The sequence below is a fragment of the Poromitra crassiceps genome (genome assembly GCF_964638095.1).
Source record: "Poromitra crassiceps genome assembly, chromosome: 20".
NCBI classification, from domain to species: Eukaryota; Metazoa; Chordata; class Actinopteri; order Beryciformes; family Melamphaidae; genus Poromitra; species Poromitra crassiceps.
In genome coordinates this window covers 3,783,221-3,789,220 of record NC_139637.1, presented here as the reverse complement: position 1 = coordinate 3,789,220, position 6,000 = coordinate 3,783,221, and the positions used below count along the sequence as shown (strand labels likewise).

General features: G+C 51.4%; 1 protein-coding gene across 1 annotated transcript in view; it reads left to right on the top strand.

The window, feature by feature from the left end:
• Positions 1-6,000, top strand: part of magi3a (membrane associated guanylate kinase, WW and PDZ domain containing 3a) — a gene marked incomplete at its 5' end in the record, with an annotated part of 194,659 nt that overhangs the window by 30,206 nt on the left and 158,453 nt on the right.

The following is a 6,000-nucleotide window of genomic DNA, read 5'->3' as shown; positions in this document are numbered from 1 at the left end:
GACAGAGTGCCCTCCGACACCTGACACCTGTCACACAGTGGTGAGACAGACGGGACAATCTTGTGCAACTTCTGCTTAAAATAGTCCGAAGTGTTGTTTTTGATGCGAAAAGCAACCAGTGGTTTGTCTCTGAGCAGGAAGCAGCAACACTCAGTCCCTGGAGACAAGGTGCTCATTGGCCTATAGGGGGCGCAGGTGCAGCTACGCATCACTCCTTACTCTCATGTAAAACTCACCTTCTCCTCCCTTCAGTCCCCACAGGGAGCCCGGCTATTAGCCAAGTGAGTAAAACTAGCCACACTTGTTTGCTAGTATCGGGGGAGTTTCTAAGCTGCATTGTATTTCCAGCTGGAGCCAGTTTTTCCAGATTGTACAATGATGACGATGTTTGTCGTCGCCGGCGAGTCGCTTTGCCGTTATAGCAGATTTGAGGCAGAGATAATCGGCAGGAACCTGTGACTCTGGAAGCCCCGCCCCCTTGTTTTTGACCCTTTAGTGGGCGGAGTTCATTCCCTCTCTTCCTCTCCTTGACAACCGGAGCGAGTGCGAGGGATGAACGTATCAAGCCACAAAGCCCAACTACCATCTGACTGGGTGTCAGTTACACCCGGCTGACATCCAAGCTCTGGGAATGGGGATGCGGCCTATTGTCTCCCTCCCCCTTTAAAGATTCAAAGACAGGGCCTAGCAGAGTGCAGGGTTTAAGATGACATGCAGCCAGGCTTAAGCTACGCTACGTCCTCTTTAACCCCAACCTGAACACGCAGCCAGGCTTAAGCTACGCTACGTCCGCTTTAACCCCAACCTGAACACGCAGCCAGGCTTAAGCTACGCTACGTCCGCTTTAAGCCCAACCTGAACACGCAGCCAGGCTTAAGCTACGCTACGTCCGCTTTAACCCCAACCTGAACAGGCTTAAGCTACGCTACGTCCTCTTTAACCCCAACCTGAACACGCAGCCAGGCTTAAGCTACGCTACGTCCACTTTAACCCCAACCTGAACACGCAGCCAGGCTTAAGCTACGCTACGCTACGTCTGCTTTAACCCCAACCTGAACACGCAGCCAGGCTTAAGCTACGCTACGCCCGCTTTAAGCCCAACCTGAACACGCAGCCAGGCTTAAGCTACGCTACGTCCGCTTTAAGCCCAACCTGAACACGCAGCCAGGCTTAAGCTACGCTACGTCCGCTTTAACCCCAATCTGCAGCACAGGTAGGCAGAGCCTCCTCCGCCTGCAATGCTGCTGTTGTACGCAAAGGGCTTTGCTCACTACAAAGATAAGTGCTTCTGGCGTGCACGTGTGGGCGTGCATGTGTCTGTGCATGCACGTGTGTCTGCGTGCACATGTGTCTGTGCGTGCACGTGTCTGCGTGCACATGTGTCTGTGCGTGCACGTGTGGGCATGCACATGTGGGCGTGCACGTGTGTCTGCGTGCACATTCGTCTGTGCGTGCACATGCGTCTGTGTGCACGTGTGTCTGTGCGTGCACGTGTGTCTGTGTGCACGTGTGTCTGTGCGTGCACGTGTGTCTGTGCGTGCACGTGTGTCTGTGCGTGCACGTGTGTCTGTGCGTGCACGTGTGTCTGTGCGTGCACGTGTGTCTGTGCGTGCACATGCTTGGCCAATGACAGCGGAGCAGGAGGATGGCATTGCACATTGCAGGCCAATTAGCTCCTTTCTTGATCCCTACAGGGTCTCACTCAGGGAGCAAAGCCATGGCTTCCAGCTCGCACTGCAGCACTGAAGCTGCATGAACACACACCGACACACATGCACACACACACATGCACACACACACACGCACACACAGCACTGCAGCACGGCTCCCACACAACCGCATGAACATACACCGACACACATGCACACACACGCACACACACAGACACACACACCGACACAGCACTGCAGCACGGCTCCCACACAACCGCATGAACACACACACACACACACACACACACACACACACACACACACACACACACACACACACACACACGTACAGTACACACACACATGCACTGCTGCAGTGTGAAATAATATCCTGTCACACGGTCACACCATAGTGCGCTCTGGCCTAAAGCTCTGATTTCTCATCTTTTTATTTGATCTGGCACCTTGCCAGTATATTTGAACATCACTTCCTGCTTCTGTGTCATGTGCTTCATATGAAATATTCTCCATTCCCGCTTTATTAAACCTGCTGCGAGGAGTTGGACGTAGTCCGTTACTTTCAACCTATAGCCTGTAGCTATGGTACTGTACTGATACATGAATCATATAGTTTGTAATAGCACTGTAATAACTACCGGACATATATGAGGAGTTGCTGACTTGTCTGCAGTGGAACCTGGTTCATAAACACAAGTCTTAAGAGCAGTGGGTTTTCATGGTGACCAGATGTGAATACAACACAGTAATAATAATAACTCTGGCCCTAAGACATGACTGTTAGTTGGGGGGGAACAGCAACAGCTCTGGATGTGCATGAGAGAAGCCAAGGCTTTTTGGCGGAAGGGGGAGCCTGAGGAAACTCCATAATGAGGACGAGAAGGCATCTGACGTTCTCCCTAACAGCTCCCCGTCGCAGCCGGTACAGGCTGTTCCCTCCACAGCAGGAAGGGAAGGAGAGAGGGAGGAGAGGAGAGGGAGAGAGAGAGAGGGAGGGAAGAGAGGAGAGGGAGAGGGAGGAGGAGAGAGAGAGAGAGGGAGGGAGGGAAGAGAGGAGAGGGAGAGGGAGGAGAGAGAGCAAGAGGAGGAGAGAGAGAGAGCGAGGGAGGAGAGGGAGGAGAAGGAGAGAGAGAGGGAGGAGAGAGGGGGGAAGACAGCATAGGAGGAGGAGGAGAGGGAGGAGGAGGAGAGAGAGAGGGAGGAGAGAGGGGGGAAGACAGCGTAGGAGGAGGAGAGGGAGGAGGAGGAGAGGGAGAGGGAGGAGAGAGCGGGGAAGACAGCGTAGGAGGAGGAGAGGGGGGAGGAGGAGAGGGGGAAGATAGCGTAGGAGGAGGAGGAGGAGTAACGCATGAAGGAGCAGAGCCAGAGAAGGAAGGGGAAGGGGCCTTAGCTGAACCCCGCGACCCATCTGGGAGGGAGATGAGCCCGGTGGGCTCTTAGCTGCTGGAGGTCCAAATGAAGTCATCAGCGGCGCCGCTGAATTATGGCCAATTGCAGATAATGACTAGTAGGAAATGTCACAACATTCATGTGGTGATTAGAGACACTACAGTCAGTCAGCTGTGTCTATCTCTCACTGCCTCATTACGCTGGAGAGCTCTGAAGCACCGGCCGTGCAGCACTGAGGTAGCTTCTACGCTAACACACACATGCACACGCACGCACGCACACACACACACACACACACACACACGCACACACACACACACACACGCCCACACACACACACGCACGCACACACACACGCACACACGCACGCACAAAGAAACACTTTCATCCGAAGACGTAAAAGTCAAGTGCACTGTAAAAGCTTAATGGTTCAAAAACAGTTTCCTCTAGTTGGGAAGAATTAGATTACTGGCTGTCAATTAATTTTGCGTTGGCACACGCGTGTGCATCCATCCATGCGTGTGTATGCCTTTATGCGTGTAAGGGTGCTTTCACACCGGCATTGTCCCGAAATTGACCCCAGTTTTGGAACGTTTGATGAGTGTGACCGTTGCGTTCCGTTCGTGCAACAGGGAACCGTGACAGGATCCACTTGAACAGGTGGTCTGGGGAACTGCTTTGGCGTGCCCGCCCGGGCACGGAAAACACTTACGAGTGTGAAAGCCAACCGTTCCGAACCACATAGACAACACACGGAGCGAGGATACACTGCAGGCATACAGTAGGCTACCTGTAGTTGATAACGCAAAGGGATAAGGCACCTCCACTTATCAAAGTCCAAAGTGTTGCCTGAAATCCAAACACAGTTGATTACTGTTCTGGGCCACTGTGACCTCGTCCTCCATTCTCTGTCCTTCATCTCCAGATGCAGCGCTAACAGCGCTAACACTTGTTGGCTGCATGTGATTCATAGACGATCAATTAAAGGTGTAATTGCTTTGGAAGGAAGTTGCCTTCAGCTGTCCAGCAGACATCTAACCTTCACACACACACACACACACACACACACACACACACACACACACACACACACACACACGCACACTCACACTCTTTGGTCTGTTTGCAGCCAGAAAACATGTGCTGTGTAAATATTCGAGTAGCAGTGCAAACTGAAACCCAGTTTGTTTACTTAGTTGTACTGTTTCAACATCCCAACCTTTCCCTCCACAGACTTTGGACGGCAGCTTCTCTTTGAAATGTCAAACAAAGGGACACCTGTTGCTGGATTCATCTTATCCTGACTAGTAGCACTGTTTTGTCTTTAGCATGTCTTTAGCATCATGCACTGTGTTTGATCAAGCTGCTACTCAGTGTTTTGAAGAAACACACAGAGTCTCCTCAGACCTCAGAGGAGCGTCTTGTTAACTGATTTAAATTGCATCAGGGAGGATCACAGCCTGGAGTCTGGACTTCTTAGCTCTAAACTTTAATATGAATATCAATGATTTGGGATTAGCCGACGGAAGCGCTAAGCAGCACGCGGGCAGCGTGTGGTCGTGAAGCACACCTCATATTTAATGTGACTGCCAATCATAAGAGATGACCCCTCTGGCCGGGCTGAGTGCGAGTTGGTCATGTGATGCTTTAAGTCGGCCCCTCCCCCCTGGTCACATGCTGGGCGGTGGGGGTGGAGCCGCCGCGCTGGCCGTTTAAAAAGACAGGCTTCACTCTGATTATTGATCAACGATGTACAACATCTCATTGGCTCAGTGGAACCATGTGTGTTTTCAAGTTGTTGATGCTTTGAAATGACTCTGAAGAGCGTTTGACTCGTACAGCTTTTCACTGTGGGAAATGCTGCTGTGAAGATTTGAGAAGGGAGGTGGAACTTCTTCTCCACGGTGTGTCTCCTCCATATGCTGTGAGTCCATGGCAAACAGTGGTCCTAATAACTACAGATCTGTGTTTGAGTTTGTATTGATCGTTATAAAGATGATAGAAGGATGAGCAGGTCCTCTTAGCCTTCATGGATAATGACTTCAGCGCTGTGATTGATTCTGCAGAGCCGCCATATGTTCATCCCCGGCCCCTGTGAGCAGCACGCCTCATTGAGCGTGTCAAAGAGACACGGGGGGCCACGCGGCATTCTCTGGCTCGTGCTCCGCGGCACTCCACCCGCTCGGCGTGCCTCCTCCCTCAGACAGGGCAGAGTGGAGTGCCTCCTCCCTCAGACAGGGCAGAGTGGAGTGCCTCCTCCCTCAGACAGAGCAGAGTGGAGTGCCTCCTCCCTCAGACAGGGCAGAGTGGAGTGCCTCCTCCCTCAGACAGAGCAGAGCGGAGTGCCTCACACCTAGGGCTGCAACTAATGATTATTTTCAGAATCGATTAATCTGTCGATTATTTTCTCGATTAATCGATTAGTTGTTTGGTCTATAAAATGTCAGAAAATGGTGGCAAATGACGATCAGTGTTTCCCAAAGTCCAAGATGACGCCCTCAAATGTCTTGTTTTGTCCACAACTGAAAGATAATATCAGTTTACTGTCACACAGGAGTAAAGAAACCAGGAAATATTCACATTTAAGAAGCTGGAATCAGAGAATTTAGACCTTTTCTCTTAAAATTGTACTCAAACCGATTATGTCGATCGACTAATTGATTAATCGTTGCAGCTCTACTCACACCTGGTGTCAGCAGAGAGACGGGGTTAGAGCCTCAGACGGGGTTAGAGCCTCAGACAGGGTTAGAGCCTCAGACGGGGTTAGAGCCTCAGACGTTAGTGTTAGTGTTAGTGTTAGAGTGTTATTCAGCTCATTCAAGACTAACTACACAACTGTAAAGGAAATGTGTCTCCTGAGAAAGGGAGGGAACAAGGGTGGGCTAATGGAGCCTATTGTTCTGCTTGTCCCAGCACGGACTTCAGGGAGGGAGGAAGTGTG